Genomic DNA, 15887 nt, shown 5'->3' with positions numbered 1-15887 from the left:
CCGCCCCCTTGACCTGTCCTTCCTCCCTGGACGGACCTATCCCCTCCCTAACTCCCCACCTACACTCACCTTTACTGGCCACATCCCCGCCTCTTCGACCTGGTTGTTTCCTCTCCACCTATCCTCTCCTCTATCCATCTTCTATCTGCCTCCCCCTCTCTCCCTATTTATTTCAGAACCCCCTTCCCCTCCCCCTTTTCTGATGAAGGGTCTAGGCCCGAAACGTCAGCCTCTCTGCTCCTATGATGCTGCTTGGCCTGCTGTGTTCATCCAGCCCTGCACCTTGTTGTCCCAGTCTATCCAACTTTTTTTTCACAGCTAAAATCCCCCATATCAGGCAACAGCCTGGTAAACATTTTCTATACCCTCTCCAAAGGATTCATATCCTTCTGGTGGTGTGGTGACCAGGACTGTACTCAATATTCCAAGTGTGGCCGAACTGAAGTTCTATGAAGCTGCCTATCCTTCTACTCAAAGTTCCTTCCAATGAAGGCAAGCATGCCATAGGTCTTTTTACTACATTACCTACCTGTGCTGCCACCTTCAGTGATTTACACATCTGCAAACCCAGATCACTCTGCATATCAATTCTCCTAAGCGCTCTGCCATTCACTGCATATTACTCACCTGTACTTGATCTTCCAAAAATGCATTTGTCCGGATTAAACTCCATCTACTACCTTTCTGCCCAAGCCTCCAACTGATCTATATCCTGCTGTATCCTCTGACAATACTTCCCACTATCTGCAATTCCACAAACTTACTAATCAGACTAGCTCCAAATCATTTATCCACAAACAGCAGAGAGTTCCAGCACTGATCCCTGTGGAACACTACTAGTCACAATCCTTCAATCCGAAAAGCATCCTTCCACCGCTACACTCTGTCTCCTATGATTAAGCCAGTTCTGTCTCCATCTTGCCAGTTCACCCCGATACCATGTGACTTCTCCTTTTGTTCCAGTCTGCCATGAAGGACCTTGTCAAAGGCTTAACTGAAGTTCATGTAGACAACATCAACCATTTTTCCCTCATCAATTACCTTCACCACCTCTTCAAAAAACTCGATCAAATTAGTGAGGCACAACTTCCCCAGCACAAAACCATGCTGTCCATCACTAATAAGTCCATTTGCTTCTAAATGCATATAGATCTTGTCCCCATGAATCTTTTCCAATAATTTCCCTACCACTGATGCGAGACTCACAGGCCTGTAATTTCCTGGATTATCCCTGCTACCCTTGTTAAATAATGGGACATTAGCTATTCTCCAGTCCTCTGGGACCTCACCTGCAGCCAAAGCAGATACAAAAGGTGTCTGTCAATACTCCAGCAATTTGTTCTCTTGCCTCCCTCCATATTATGGAATAGATCCCATCAGGACCGAGGGACATATCTACCTTAATACTTTTTAAGATGCACAACAACTCTTCCTTTTTAATAGGAACTTGGCTTGGAAATTCGACAATCCCTTCCCTGAGATTATCCTCCATCAACTCCTCCTCTTTGGTGAATACTGACACAAAGTATGCATTTAGGACATCAACTACCTCCCCTGGTTCCACACAAAGATTCCCTACTTTGTCCTTGAGTGGGTCAACCCTTTCCCTAGCTACCCTCTAGGTTTCTGTATAACAACCCTTGGGATTCTTCTTAATCCTACTTGCTAACAACTTCTCATGACTCCTTTTAGCCCTTCTAATTCCTTGTTTAAGTTCTTTCCTACTTTCCTTATATACTTCAAGGGCTTTGACAGTTCCCACCCTGCTAGACCGTACGTATGCATCCTTTTTCTTTTTGCCCAAGGTCACAACATCCCTGGTCATCCAAGGTTCACATAACTTACCATACCTAACCTTGCAGGAATATGCCGCTCCTGAACTCTTATTAACTGCCATCGGCAATACATGTTTGATGTGGATTTCCTCTTCAATAGCTGCCTCCAATCAAAATTCTTCAGTTCCTGCCTAATAATTTGGCAGTTCACCTTCCCCCAATTTAACACCTTTACCTGAGGACTGCTGTTATCCCTATCCATGAGTTTCTTAAAACTCACGATATTATGGTCACTACTCCCAAAATGCTCCCTCACTGAAACTTCATTCACCTGGCTGGACATATTTCCCAAAAACCAGGTCCAGTATAACCCCTTCCCTGGTTGGACTGTTTACATACTGTGTCAAGAAACCCTCCTGAACTGTCCTTACAAATTCTGCCCCATCCAAGAAGTCAGTCCCAGTCAAAATAGAGGAAGTTAAAATCACCCACATCTTTCCAAAATCTGTCTACATACTCTTTCCTCCATCTCCCGGCTGGTGGGAGGCCTGTTGTATACCTCCAGCAATGTAATTTCACCTTTCCTATTCCCGAGTTCAACCCATATTGCCTCGCTGCACCAGTCCTCTGATGTATCCGCCGTCAGTACAGCTGGGAGATTCTTCTTTACCAGTAATGCAACAAGCCATCCCTTTTACATCCCCTTCTATCCCACCTGAAATATTTAAATCCTGGGACATTCAGCTGCCAGCCTGTCCCTCTTTCAGCCAAGTCTCCGTAATCACAATAACATCATAGTTCAAAGCTACCTTGCATATTATGCTTATAGCATTGAAACACATGCATGTCAGACCACGTCCCCTGCTCTTTTCAGCAGTGTTTGCCCGCCTATTCTTATTCTTAGTCATGTTTGCTCAGTTTCTACCACTCCCTCAACAGGACCCTAGCATCAGGGAGGCAACACACCCATCTAATTTGTGACACAGAAACATCTATCTATTCCTCTTACAATTGAATCCCCTATAACTATAGCATTTCAATGCCCATTTCTCCCTCCATCTGCAGCAGAGTCAACTACAATGCCATGAATTTGGTTGCTGCTATGAACCCGAGAGGCTATTCCCCTCAACAGTATATCTGCTTTGCAAGTGAATAACCGCAGGAGATTCCTGGCACTGCCACTTAGCCCTCCTGCTCTGCCTGATGGTCACCCATTCTCTTCCTGCCTGTGGAGTCTGAGTCTGCGGTGTGACCATCTCTATATACATGCTATCCATGATACTCTCTGCCTCACAAATGCTCCACAATGTTTCCAGATGCTGCTCCAACTCCGAAGGTTGGGCTTCCAGGAGCTGCAGCTGAGACATTTCTTGCACACATGCAGATCCCAGGAACTGAAAATACGCCCGGCTTCCCACATTAAGCAAGAATTGCTGACCATGATTTGGAATTCTCCTGCCATGTCTTACCCATTTAAACTTACAATCTTTATAATGTCAAATACTTTTAATACTAATTTGAAGCTGCTGGTGCTCTCTGCTCCAATAACAATTTCTCAAAACTGCTACTCACCAACAGTTTCCAGAAGCTGTTTAGGCTCACGCTCCTTTACCTGCTCGAACTCTCACTGCCAACATTTCTCTCACCATGTCCTGTCTCCTCTCCTCTGAAACTTGCCTCTTCCTTTTTTTTGGTTAGAGGAGCAAGAAGGGATGCAAGCATTACAGTAATGCTTGGGGCTGACCGTTCCTTAACACTAGGTTCATCCACAATGCTCTTCACAAACTGAAATCCACTCCCAGAATGCAAACAAGCAATGTCTCAGCACCCTCTTGTTTTGCCTTTGATTACCCTCACTTTATCTTCCAATCACTGTAGCCCGAGTTGGTCACTTGGGTGCCTCAAACACATGTTTTTTTCCCCTTTAAGGCATATGTTTGCATTAGAGAAACGTCTGAGGACTATATCCAAGTTCTGCAAATGCTCCATATTGGTCTTCCCTGTTCTTAGCACATCATTTAGACAAATGACACAGACAGATGATACCCCAAATGGCAGTCTCTTATACTGGTACAAATCCTTTAGGGTATTCATTGTAACATACTGCCGGGAATCCTCATCTAACTGCAAGTGCAAGTACACATGGCTCATGTCCAGCTTTATGAAGGACAACCTCCCTTCCCGCTTTGTGTACAAGTCCTCTACATGAGGGATTGGATATTTATCGAGCTGCGAAAAGCAATTTACCCACGAAGGCAAACCAACCCATTGGGCTTCACAATCAATACATCTAGTGCTGCATGGACTGATGCGAGGATTCCTTCGCTTTCTAACCTTCTGATTTCTGCCTTTACTTTTGCCCATAAAGCAAATGGTATTAGGTGGGCCTTGCAGAATCGTGGAATTGCTTCCTGGTCGACATGCAAGGTGGTCTTGGCTTCTTTGATAAACCCTACATCTTCCTGAAAAACTTTGGGTATTTGATTAGGACTTCACTTAGGCAGCCATTTTTCTCATCGAGAAATGTTGAGTCAATCTAGGTGAAATTTCCCCAAACCAATTTCGCTCCATCAAGCTTGAGCCTGAGCCTGAGCCTGAACTACACTAAATGGTAACTGAACTAGCTGCCTCTCATGAGACTGGAACCACAGTTCTACCTTTAATCTGCAAGGGTTCCCCAGTACAGGTTCTCAGTCTAGCTGAGGTCCATTGCAAACTTAAGGGTTGGAATCCAGAGGGAATTTTGTTAAAGACTGGTTCTGCAATCACTGAAACAGCTGCGCTGGTATCGACTTATATTAGAACCCGGTGACCATCTAACCAGATGTTTATTTTGATTCATTCCGATTTGGATGTTGCTAAGCAATTTAACTGTTCCAAACCGGATGTAATGGACTTTTCAGGGCGTGCACTCTCCTGGATGCCAGCTTGAGTTCTCTTACTCAATTTAGGTCTAGTGGGGCTCTTTGCTGTCTCGAGTCTACATACCAACAGCTACTACAACCGCCTGTCAGCCCAGATTCTGAAAAAATTGTAACCGTTTGACCGAGGCTTGACTTTGTCTTGGGGTCTTGCTGTAGGCAGAGTCCCTCTGATCAGAATAGGCCGAGTGAGGCTGTGCGATTGCCTTCATGCACGTGGTGTTCCCCAAGCTCAATCGGACTGGAGAAGGTGTCCACTTTCTTCAGAATACTGTATAAGTCATGTGCTCCACTTAGCACCTTTTCCAATTATAAAGCCAGTTGTAGTGACTGTTTGAATAACAGCTGGGTTTCAGCTAACAGGCACTTTTACATGGTTACGTCATTAATCCCCCATACCAAATGGTCTCTTAGCGTCTCATTAAGGGTTAAACCAAAGTCATATGCCCCTGCTAGTCATCTTAACCTAGTCAAAAATCCCAAAACGGATTCCCCTGGTTCTCAAATTGCCAAGTAAAACTGATAGCATCTCAGAATTAAAGGCAGTTTGGAGTTGTAATACTCCTTAACTAAATCCATCAACCCTGGTGCTTCAGGGAAAGTTAGGCTCCTTCTAACCAAAAATGCTGCGGGTCCACAAGCCGTCAGGAGATTTACTTGTTGATTCTCATTTTCCCGAATGTCATTTGCCCAAAAAAAAAAGCAACAAAAAAAAAAAAAAACTACATTCTTTCTACATATTGGGCCCAACCTTCAACGGCAGGACCAAATGAATCAAGTTTGCCAAATAATGGCATGATGCCAGAAATGTTTACCCCAACTCAAAGATGACTGTTGCAAGTGAATTTCTTCAGGAGCTTTCCTTGGCACTAATGCAACTCCCTCAGAGCTGGCTCTCAGAGTGAACAGACAGTTGACACTCCTATTCTTATCTGTTAGCCAGGGCTCCCTGATTGGGACTGTTAATCTAGTCCAATCAGGGAACTCATATTCCGTGATGTCTATCTGGTTGACCTCATTACAATCACCACAGCTTGCAAATATGAAATGAAGGGTTAAATATCGATTTTCACTTGGGAGACATTAGCCATCACATGTGCCACAATGATGATGAGCGACTATAGCAACCAAGACTGTAAAAGTCAACCCACAACAACATCTACATACATGTACCACTTTGTGGCTAAATCTGTGTTTCATGGATTGGTCTTCAGTCACCAGCAAAGCAAGCCATATGAAGATAACATACCCCCATCGGATCTGAGTTGGTGCACACTGATAAACTTATTCCGTTACAAACAATTTAAATTAACTGATCGCAGATTGGTTTAAGAAGTGTATAGGTGAAATCCAGCATGATCAACTAGTGACAAAAATAGAAGTTGCTGGAAAAGCTCAGCAGGTCTGGCAGCATCTGCGAAGAAAAAAAATCAGAATTAACATGTCAGGTCCAGTGACCCTTCCTCAGAACTGATGGTAGCTAGGAAAACTTTGGTTTATATGGAGAGGATAGGGAGGGGGATGGGGTAGGGAGTAAACAATAGGATAAAGGATAGAGCCCAAAGAGAGAGAAAAGCGGTTGGATAGACTAAAAAGATTGATAACGATCCGGCTAGGAGGGTGAATAGCTGTTAATGGGGACTGTTAGTGAGTAACAATAGGTAGTGTGTAACAGCAGCCTATGTGATAACAAGGTCTGGTGTGTGGGGGTAGGGGGCTAGGACATGGGACAGTTTAGGCCCTAAAATTACTGAACTGAATACTGAGTCTAGAGGGTCCCCAAGCAGAAAATGAGGTGTTGTTCTTCCAGCTTGTGCTGAGCTTCACTGGAACATGGCAGCAAACTTGAGACACAGATGTTGGCTAATGAACAGGGTGGTGTGTTAAAGTGGCAGGCAGCTGGAAGTTCAGTGTCTTTTTTGCGAGCAGAACGTACATGTTCTGCGAAGTGGTCACCCAATGTAGAGGAGCTCACATTGTGAGCAGCAAATGCAGTAGACGATATTGTGGGAAGTGCAGGTGAAGTGTTGTTTCACCTAGAAAGTATGTTTGGGCCCTTGGATACTAGGGAGGGAGGAGGTAAACAAGCAGATGCTACACCTTCACCGGTTGCAATAGAAGGTGCCATGGGGCTGTGAGGGGTGTTGGGGGTGAACAAAAAGTGGACGAGGGTGTCCCGGAGCGAACAGTCTCTGTGGAAGGTGGACAAGAGAGGGGTGGGGAATATGTGTCTGGTGGTGGCATCTCGCTGGAGGTGGCAGAAATGGCGCCTGATGATCTTCTGAATGTGGATGCTGGTGGGATGGTAGGTAAGGACAAGGGGAACCCGATCATTGTTGTAGGAGGGAACAGACGGGGTGAGGGCGGAAGTGCAGGAGATGGGTCAGACCCAGTTGAGGGCCCTGTCAACAATGGTGCTGGGGATTCCCCGGTTGAGGAAAAAGGTGGACATTTCAGAAGCTCCATTGTCGAAGTTGGCCTCAACTGAACAAATGCAATGGAGAAGCATCCTGCTTCCTGTAAAGACTCCATCCCATTCTCTCAGTTCTTCCATCTCCGTCACATATGTTCAGGGATTCATACTGAGTGCCATGTGGCATTACATGCAAACTCTCGACATTTTTCTCCAACAGCATCACAACACGCTGGCTCAGGACTGCACCACTCCGCAGTTCCACTTAATCCTCCGGCTCAGTCGCCGTACTAACAAGAAACTTTTTCTTTCTCTTTCAGGCATCAAGGCCCAGAAGATGCAACAACTTAGAGATACCCATGGCCCTCTGGAACCTTACTCTTCTCCCCTTCCCTCTGAGTCCAGCCCCTCCCCCAACCTCACCTCCTGACAGGAATTCACCATCCCACCTAACCTTCCGCTCTCCAATGCTGAACATTCTGTACTCAGCAAAGGTCTCACCTTTGTTCCTCTGCGTGCCCACCCTAACAAATTTCGGGCACGATATGACATCGAACTCTTCTTCCGCCGTCTTCGCCGCCGCTTCCATTTCTTTGGACAAGAGTCCTCTCACAGTCTCACAGATCCCTTTGCCAAGTTCCAACACTCTCCCTCCACCTGAACTCCTCCCTCTGGCTTTTTACCTGCACTCGATCTTTTCATTGAGATCTGTCGACGTGATATTGGTCGCCTCAATTTCTCTGCATCCCTCATCAAATCCAATCTATCCCCCTCCAAACTGACTGCACTCCGTGCGCTTAGATCTAACGCTGACTTTATTATTAAGCCTGCCGATAAGGGTGGTGCTGTTGTAGTCTTGTCATACTGACTCTACATTGCACAGGCTCAGTGCCAGCTCTCAGATACCTCTTTCTATCTTCCCCTGGACCATAGCCTCACCATGACACATCATGCCATTGTACGAACCACAGTTACTGACCTCATTTCATCTGGTGATGTCCCCCCTTCACCGCCTCCAAGCTGATAGTCACCCAGCCCCGCATAACTCGTTTTTACCTCCTTCTAAAAATCCACAAACAACACTGTCCAGGCAGACCAATTGTTTCAGCCTGCTCCTGCCCCACAGAACTCATCTCTTCCTACCTTGACTCAGTCTTCTCTCCCCAGGTCCAGTTAGTACCCACATACATCCGTGATTCCTCTACACTTTATGCCAGTTTCAAAATTTCCAGTTTGCAGGCTCCAGCTGCCTCCTCTTTACCATGGACGTAAAATCCCCTTACAAGTCCACCCACTCGTTCTCACATTCAACAACTTCTCTTAACTCCTTTCATTTTCTTCAGGTCAAAGGGGTGGCCATGGGTGCCCACATAGACCCAGTTATGCCTGTCTCTTCATGTGGTACGTGGAACATTCCTTGTTCCAGTCCTATTCCAGGCCCCACCCACAACTCTTTCTCCGATATATTGATGATACCATTGGTGCCACATTCCTTTCTCGTTCAGAATTGGAAAAGCTCACCAATTTCTATTCCAATTTCCACCCTGCTCTCACTTTCACCAGGTCTACTTCAGAAGTCGAGCAAGAGAAGGGAGGAGATAGTAGGAGATAGATGCCGACATCGCTCCGCCCACCGCCTCCACAGCCAGCAGCTCCAGAGGAGACAGTAGCACCCAGCCGTGCCAAGTCTGCACCATCCCCCCAGACCGCCCCCTTACTGAGGACTAACGGTCAGTCCTCAGTAAAGGGCTCACCTTTGTCGCCCTCCAACCTAACATCAACGAATACCGCTCACGCTTGGACGTTCAACAGTTTTTCCACCGCCTCTGCGCTTACTTCTTTAACCGTGAGCCTAACCCTCCCTCTACTGACCCCTTCTCCCGCCTCCAACACACCCCCTCCTCCTGGACACCACCCCAAGGCCTCCTATCCTCCCTCGACCTCTTCATCTCCAACTGCTGTCGAGACATCAATCGCCTCAACCCCTCCACCCCTCTCATTCACTCCAACCTCTCCCCCACAGAACGTGCAGCTCTCCGCTCCAATCCCAACCTCACCATAAAACCCGCAGACAAGGGAAGCGCAGTTGTAGTATGGCGCACTGACTTCTACATCGCCGAGGCCAGGCGCCAACTCTCCGACACCTCCTCCTACCCCCTCCTTGATCATGACCCCACCCCCGACCACCAAAACATCATCTCCCAAACCATCCACAACCTCATCACTTCAGGTGACCTCCCACCCACAGCCTCCAAACTCATCGTTCCCCATACCCGCACCGCCCGCTTCTATCTCCTTCCCAAAATCCACAAATCTGACTGCCCTGGTCGACCCATTGTCTCCGCCTGCTCCTGCCCCACTGAACTGATCTCTACTTATCTCGACTCCATTTACTCCCCCTTGGTCCAGCAACTCCCCACCTACATCCGTGACACCACCCACGCCCTCCACCTCCTCCAGAACTTCCAATTCCCGGGTCTCCAACACCTCATCTTTACCATGGGCGTCCAGTCCCTATACACCTGCATTCCCCATGCAGATGGCCGAAAGGCCCTCCGCTTCTTCCTGTCCCGCAGGCCCGACCAGTCCCCCTCCACTGACACCCTCATCCGCTTAGCCGAACTCGTCCTCACCCTTAACTTCTCTTTCAATTCCTCCCACTTCTTACAGACAAAGGGGGTGACCATGGGTACCTGCATGGGCCCAAGCTATGCATAACTCTTTGTAGGTTACGTGGAACAATCCCTCTTCCGTAGCTACACTGGCCCTAAACCCCACCTCTTCTTCCGTTACATCGATGGCTGTATTGGCACCGATATCCATTTCAAGCCCACCGACTCCCACAGCTACCTAGAATACACCTCGTCCCATCCACCTTCCTGCAAAAATGCCAACCCCTATTCCCAATTCCTTCGCCTCCGCCATATCTGCTCCCAGGATGAGGCATTCCACTCCCAAACATCAGATGTCCTCATTTTTCAAGGACCGCAACTTCCCCCCCTCGAGAATGCCCTCGACCGTGTCTCCCACATTTCCCGCAACTCATCGCGCACACCCCCACCCCGCAATAACAACCAAAACAGAATCCCCCTCATCCTCACGTACCAACCCACCAACCTCCGGATCCAACGCATCATCCTCCGACACTTCCGCCATCTGCAATCCGACTCCAGCACCAAAGACATTTTTCCCTCACCACCCTTATCTGCTGTCCGGAGGGACCACTCTCTCCGTGACTCCCTTGTCCGCTCCATACTCCCCTCCAGCCCCACCACACCCGGCTCTTTTCCCTGCAACCGCAGGAAGTGCTACACCTGCCCCTACTCCTCCCCCCTCACCCCCATCCCAGGCCCCAAGACTTTCCACATCAAGCAGATGTTCACCTGCACATCTCCTAATGTGGTATACTGTACCCGCTGTTCCTGTTGTGGCCTCCTCTACATCGGGGAAACCAAGCGGAGGCTTGGGGACCGCTTTGCAGAACACCTACGCTTGGTTCGCACTAAACAACTGCACCTCCCAGTCGCGAACCATTTCAACTCCCCCTCCCACTCCTCAGACGACATGTCCATCCTGGGCCTCCTGCAGTGCCACAACGATGCCACCCGAAGGTTGCAGGAACAGCAACTCATATTCCGCTTGGGAACCCTGCAGCCCAATGGTATCAATGTGGATTTCACAAGCTTCAAAATCTCCCCTCCCCCGATCGCATCCCAAAACCAGCCCAGCTTGTCCCCGCCTCCCTAACCTGTCCTTCCTCCCACCCATCCCCTCCTCCCACCTCAAGCCCCACCCCCATCTCCTACCTGATAGCCTCATCCCACCCCCTTGACCTGTTTGTCCTCCCTAGACGGACCTGTCTGCTCCCTAACTCCCCACCTACACTCACCTTTACTGGCTCCCTTCCCGCCTCTTTGACCTGTCTGTCTCCTCTATCCATCTACTATCCACCTCCCACTCTCTCCCTATTTATTTCAGAACCCCCTTCCCCTCCCCCATTTCTGATGAAGGGTCTAGGCTCGAAACGTCAGCCTTTCTGCTCCTATGCTGCTGCTTGGCCTGCTGTGTTCATCCAGCTCTGCACCTTGTTGTCTCGGATTCTCCAGCATCTGCAGTTCCTACTATCTCCGAATCCCACAGCTACCTGGGCTATACATCCTCGCACCCTGCTTCCTGTAAAGACTCCATCTCATTCTCAACTGGGTCGGACCCATCTCCCGCACTTCCGCCCTCCCCCTCTCTTCCCTCCCGCAGCAGCAATAGGGTTCCCCTTGTCCTTACATACCATCCCACCAGCATCCACATCCAGAGGATCATCAGGCGCAATTTCTGCCACCTCCAGCAAGATGCCACCACCAGACACATATTCCCATCCCCTCTCTTGTCTGCCTTTCGCAGGGACTATTCCCTCCAGTACACCCTCGTCCACTCTTCCTTCACCCCCCAACTCCCCTCTCACAGCCCCACGGCATCGTCCACTGCAACCGGCGAAGGTGTAACATCTTCCCATTTACCTCCTCCCTCACCAGTATCTAAGGGCCCAAACATACTTTCCAGGTGAAGCAACACTTCACCTGCACTTCCCACAATCTAGTCTGCTCACAATGTGAGCTCCTCTACATTGGGGAAACGAAGCGTAGACTGGGTGACCACTTCACAGAACATCTACATTCTGCTCGCATAAAAGATCCTGAACTTCCGGCTGTCCGCCACTTTCACACACCACCCTGTTCACTAGCCAACATCTGTGTCTCAGGCTTGCTGCAGTGTTTCATAGAAGCTCAACGCAAGCTGGAATAACAATGCAGCATTTTCCACTGCAGCCCTTTGGACTCAATAGAGTTCAACAATCTTAGGGCCTAAACTCTCCCATGTCCTAGCCCCCATCCCACACACCAGGCCTCGTTTTCACTTAGTGACTGACGATAGATAGTGTGTAATGGCAGCCTAAAAGTGCCCATTAACATTTATTCACCCTCCTAGCCAGATCGTTCTCAACTCCTTTGTCTATGCAACTGCTCTTCTCTCTCTCTTTGGGCTCAATCCTTCCTCCTATTGTTTGCTCCCTACCCCAACCCCCTCCCTATCCCCTCCATAGGAACCAATGTTTTCTTAGCTACCGTCAGTTCTGAGGAAGGGTCACCGGACCCAAATTGTTACCTGATTTTTTTTTCTACAAATGCTGCCAGACCTGCTGAGCTTTTCCAGCAACTTCTGTTTTTGCTCCTGATTTACAGCATCCTCAGTTTGTTCGGTTTTTATGATCAGCTAGTGAACTGTGTACAAGTTTACGTCCATTTTATGTAAAATATGTAAAATCTACAACATGCGCTGTAACAACTAGCAAACCCCTCTGACCGCACCTTTCAAATCAGTGACAAGGGCAACAGATAAGTTGGAACACTACTCTGCATATTACCCTCCAAACAACCCAAACCTAGAACTTTACACCCTTCCTAACAGCACTGTGAATGTCTTTTCACTGCATGGACTGCGAAGGTTCATGAATGCGGGTCAAACCATCACTTCTTAAGTAATACGGGGGCAATAAATGCGGTCCCCATCCTTGAATGACTTTTTTTTTAAAATCAGCGCAGAACATTTGACAATGCTGTTGTTATTTCAGTGTCGTTAAGATCTTTGCAGCTGGGAAGCTTAAAATCAATGGCGCAAAACTGAAAGAAATATATGTTGTTTTGTATGGATGGATGCATGTAATTTATTGCTAAGTCGGTCACGAAACCTTTAGACATCTGACTATTCTTTTAAAAAAAATAATACTACTGCTACGAAAAAAAAGTCCATTTCATACGCAGCGAATAAAAGACCGAAAAACAATAGTCAAAACAACTATCCCAACACCCCTCCCGCGAAGGAGGAGGAGGGGGAGATCAGTCTACACATGCGCTGTGCGGAGCTCCAACAAGAGACAGAAACAGGCAGTAAGCGAGAGCCCTACGTCAGGCAAGCACCAGAGGACCAGATACTGTGAAACTAAATTCTCACACTTGAATTAAAGGATTCCACACGCCGTTCAAACACCTTTATTTCATTTCTCTCTCTTCTCCTCCCCACCAACTAAACAGATTCGGTCTACACCCTCCGTCTCCATCCCTCCTCATCTCTTCCTCACTCTAACGAAGGAAGCCCGTTGCCCTGGCTCCGTTGGGAATCAGAGATAACAAGGTGTAGAGCTGGATGAACACAGCTGGCCAAGCAGCATCAGAGGAACAGGAAAGCTGACGTTTCGGGTCTGGACCGTTCTTCAGAAATGGGGGTGGGGAAGGGGATTCTGAAATAAATAGGGAGAGAGGGGGAGGCGGATAGATAAAGGAGATAAAGATGGATGAAGGAGAAGATAGGTGGAGAGCACTCCAGTTCTGAGGAAGGGAGTCACTCGACACGAAACGTTAACTCTGATTTCACTCCTCAGAATGCCGCCAAACCTGCTGAGCTTCTCCGGCAGTTTCTGATTTTTTTTGTTGCCCTCCCCCCTCCGCTTGTCTCCGATTTCCAACATCCGCAGTTATTTCGGTTTTTATTTGGTTAGAAATCAGACGTTCAGTCCGAGCCCGCGACTGTCCAGCGTCGCCGGCGGTGACGGGCAGCCACTCAACACCGTGTCTGCGGAGCTGCACTAAATTACACCGGTTCTTAAAAAAAATACAAGAGCGTGCTATCCTCGAAATAAAATCATCAATACTGATGCCCACTAAAGCAGAAATGAACTGCAATTTGTAAAACACTGTAGCATTTTTTTAAAAATAAAAGCCTACTGCGCACTACTTTTTGTATATAGGAAAATAATTTTCATCCAGCATTTACACAACGATGTAATACCGCCGCGGGAAATTACCTGATTTTCTCTCTGATTGCAGGAAGATATCTGAAACTGAGGTTTAAGCGTCCGTAATAATTTACATGATTTAATTTACCAGTTATCCATCAGCCATGAACACCTTCCTTTCTGCAATAACTGCCAACGCCGCTCGAGCTCAGCGTTATCTCCTCGCGCAGGCCCCGTGCGCGAGGTTCACTGGGAGAGTCCCACTGACCCAATTCTCTCCATTTGTTGTGATTGTGTGGGAGGGGAGGAGTCACTGTTGTACAAGACAGTCCCACTGACCCAATTCTCGCCATTTTCTACACTGATCCATGTCAAAGAGCTGGATCTCGGTGTGCAGGGTACAAGCTCAAAGTCTGCAGATGGCACTAAACTTTGAGAAATTGCAAACAGTGTGGAACTCCGAAAGGACCATTTACAAGTTAGGAGGTTAGGTGGCAGGTGAGGTTCAAGTGTGACGCCTCCGTTGGGAGAAGATTGAGAGACAACATAAAGTTCGGTTCAAGGCAGAGGGGATGCAAGAGTAGAGAGACCTTATATAGACCTGCACAGACTACTGAATGTGGCAGGAGAGATGGAGAGAGCAGGTGATAGATGATATAAAACTTGGACTTAGTATGAATTGTGAAGGACGGGTAGTGTAGAACTTCAAAATGGTATAAACAAGGTTGTGGAATGAGACAAGTGACAGATGAAATTTAATGAAGAGAAGGGTGAAGTGATTCATTCCAGTTGGAAGAATGCGGAAAGACAATAGAAAATATCGGGTACAATTCTAAAGAAAGGCCAGGAGCAGAAGGATCTGAATGTAAATTTGTATGCATCATTTAAGGTTGAGGAACCATTAGTAAAATATACAACGTCTGGGCCCTATTCAGTACAAAAATGAAGGTGTTTTGTTAAGCTGTATAAAACATTGCTGCAACCTCAACTGAAGTATAAGCACCAAACTTCAAGAAGAATGTGAAAGTGTTGAAGATAGTGCAGAAAAGATGTGCAAGAATGGTCCCAAGAGTAAGATTTTTCAGTTTCATATATATAGAAGAAATTGCAAGTTTTGGAGCAGTAAATGTTTTGAGGAGTTTGATAGAGGTATTCAAAATCCTGAGGCATTTAGACAAAGCAGATGAGGAGAAACTTTTCCTTTTGGTGAAAGGATCAAGAACCAATGTAGTGGACACTCCATTTCTGCTAAAAGTGCTCACCTTGTAAGTCAGTGTATGAGATCAAGCAAACGCATTCCAAGACACAAGCCCCTCATTGAACACACCATGGATGGCAAATGTCTAACAGGAACAGATCTTCCAGCAAAAAGAATAAAGTGGAAAGCTGGTTTCAAGAAAAAGATTACAACATTTGTGAACTTATTAAATAACTGTGCTGCAGCTAAGGAATTTATTGCAGTGAGAAACACTTGAAGAAGATACTGAAGACCAAATATACCTTGAGAACAGTACAGCTCACTGACCAGATCTCAAGAAGCATATTTCAGATTGAGTTTTCAAACATCATGTGTTTGGTTTTATTTTCACTAGAAATGCAACCTGTAGGCATTTTAGTACACCAAATCAAACTGACTCCAGCAAAGATATCTAACAAACAGCTCATTGATGTGGCCTCTTCATGGAATGAATGTTGAGGCAAAAGACCACTAAGATTACCAAAAGAGCACAAAGCCAAAATTACCAATTTACAACAATTCATCGTCAGAAAAGACAAAAAAAGACAAGTCTTATTATATCACACTGGCAACATGGATGAAAGTTACTAAAGTTATTTCCAGAAACATAACTGTGGAATGGAAAAGTTTGAAAACCATTCTAGTGAAAACCACAGAACATGAAAAAGCAAGATGCATAATAGTACCAGCTCACATGGCTGAAACAAAAACAAAATACGGAAATGAAAAATGCCAAATCTGTCATGATCAGTGG

General features: G+C 46.9%; 1 protein-coding gene across 2 annotated transcripts in view; it reads right to left on the bottom strand.

Annotated features, from left to right (window-relative positions):
• Window positions 1-14136, bottom strand: part of clocka (clock circadian regulator a) — a 132385-nt gene extending 118249 nt beyond the window's left edge. The window contains exon 1 of one of the 2 annotated variants that reach the window (XM_048595488.1): window positions 13966-14136. The gene's annotated coding sequence lies outside the window, so the exon portion shown is untranslated. The remainder of the gene's footprint in view (window positions 1-13965) is intronic. The other variant, XM_048595494.1, reaches the window with a different exon arrangement.
• Window positions 14137-15887: the final 1751 nt, after the last annotated feature.

The sequence above is a fragment of the Rhincodon typus genome, chromosome 1, assembly GCF_021869965.1.
Source record: "Rhincodon typus isolate 14 chromosome 1, sRhiTyp1.1, whole genome shotgun sequence".
Classification (NCBI taxonomy): domain Eukaryota; kingdom Metazoa; phylum Chordata; class Chondrichthyes; order Orectolobiformes; family Rhincodontidae; genus Rhincodon; species Rhincodon typus.
This window is presented reverse-complemented; position numbering and strand designations above follow the sequence as displayed.